Genomic DNA, 2297 nt, shown 5'->3' on the forward strand with positions numbered 1-2297 from the left:
ATAGTAGAGAACATAATATATTTTAGATGAGGGTTAGATTAAATATAAAGTATTTTTGTAAGAGACTTAAAAGTACATACCAGTTTAAAACATGGGACTTATTGTTTTTGTAGTCTGAAATGAGATGCAATGGACAGACAGTTATAACATTTAACAGTAAACATAGGTGCATTTAAGTTACATGTATGAACACACACACAGAGTGAATGGGAATTGGGCAAAGTGGATGCTCTTGGTGGGCCCTACCAAAGGCATGCCACTGTGAAAAACACACATGCAACAGAGTCAGCAAGGGGAAATTAGAGACAAAAAACAGAAGTAAACCAGGACCAGGCAGGGAATACCTCAGTAAAGATGGTGGAACTTGGTCACCTGACCTCAGTCAAAAGGGCAGTGATCACATGTTGTATGGAAGAGAGACCTAGAGGCATGATCTGCCCTGTTGCCAAGCTGTTATGCCACAAGCTGCGGCAGGGTACAAAAGGCTGGAATTGAAAACAGCCACCTCGTGGATCTGACCAATCTTGTTGGCAGCAACAGCAGTGGCAGAGACAGTTTGAGGAAAAGTGGACCCTGTGGGATACGGGCAGAGTGAGGGTTTATACCATAGCCGAAAACATGAAAACTCACAAAAACGGTGACACCACAAGGCTTATAGGGGGACGTCTCCCCTCTATAGGCGGGGTGTGCAGCAGTGAACACTGCAGGGCTTGTATGAGAGCATCCTCTATCTACAGGCGGGTGTTAAAGCCTGAATGGCTCTGGTTGGGGCGACTCAGAAGCCAGAGAGGCCACGGCGGGGACCACTGACAAGTGGTCTAAAAGAAAAAAGGAGAAAGAAAAATCGGAGGGACCCTGGGCCCCCAGTCGTGGGAGGACTGATCCCGGGTTGTCCAAACATGATTTCAGCTAAGCCGTTAAGACCATGGTTGGGGGGGTGTGTGCTGGAGAGATGGCTCAGAGGTTAAGAGCATTGCCTGCTTCTTCCAAAGGTCCTGAGTTCAATTCCCAGCAACCACATGGTGGCTCACAACCATCTGTAATGGGGTCTGGTGCCCTCTTCTGGCCTGCAGGCATACACACAGACAGAATATTGTATACATAATAAATAAACAAATATTTTAAAAAAAAGACCATGGTTGGGGGCTATCGTCGTCCCCCCTCCTCCCGCTAAACTGACCAGGATGGGTAAACTCACCAACTGAAGCCGGTGGTATATGTAGAAGTCATGCTCAGGCGGATGGAACGGAGAGCTTTGTAAAGAAACCTGGTTCCCGAAGTTCCCGAGTGTCCTTAGCCGGTCTGCCCACAGGCGAGAGGAAACATGTGCCTATCATGCCTCTGTCTCTCACCCGCCGCCTGGCTCCTTGCCCAGGACCAGCTGCCTTCGGAGACCTGCGGCATGGTTTTGTGGCGTGTTTATCCATCTCAGTCTCTCACCCACCATGCGCCTCCCTGCCTGGGACTTGCTCCCCTTCGGGACCCACAGGCCACTCAGGAGCTCCCTGCCCGGGACCTGGTTGCCTTTGTGGCCTGCCATGATCTCAGGACCCGCTGCCTACCGTCATTTGGGGACCTACGGCGTGGTCTCATCATGGCCCGCTGACCACTGCTGCCACTCGGGGACCTGCAGCATTTTACTTAAACCATAACAGACAGTCCTTCAGTTAACCGGCTTTACAGCTTACATTTCCACTCCCTTTGGGTCTGTGAACCTATCACTGGGGTTGTTTTTCAGCCCTCACCCAGGTGCCAGCCTCTAAGACATCTACGCGCTTCTCCAATGACAGGAATTCAGACCCTGAAGCAAATTAGTGAGAGATGTGAGGGGGAGGCTCTGATGTGATCAGGCGTCCTTGAAGAATACTGGCCGGTTAAACCACAGGGGTGGGGGCAAAGGTGTTGCTGTGATAGAATGCCACTGTTAAGGCAACTTATAGAAGTTATTTGAGCTTATGGCTCCTCAGGGTTAGAGTCCATCATGTCAGGGAGACCCAGGAGGGCAGAGCCGGTAGCTGCTATCACATTGGCAAGTATGAAGCAGAGGGGCTGGAAGCCGAAGGAAGCCATACTCTTAGAATCTGTCCCCATTGTCACACTTCCTCCAGAAAGGCCGCAGCTCCCAAACCTCCTCAAACATCAGCACCCACAGGGGGCTAAATGTTCAAATGCTTGAGCTAATAAAGCACATGCGCACACGCGCGCACACACGCACTCACGGGTGCCACCTCAACCAGTCTTGCGTCTTTTTTTTTTTTTTTTTTTTTGCAGAAGACGGCATACGAGATTAAGCATGG

Source organism: Microtus ochrogaster, chromosome 8 (genome assembly GCF_000317375.1).
Source record: "Microtus ochrogaster isolate Prairie Vole_2 chromosome 8, MicOch1.0, whole genome shotgun sequence".
Taxonomy (NCBI): domain Eukaryota; kingdom Metazoa; phylum Chordata; class Mammalia; order Rodentia; family Cricetidae; genus Microtus; species Microtus ochrogaster.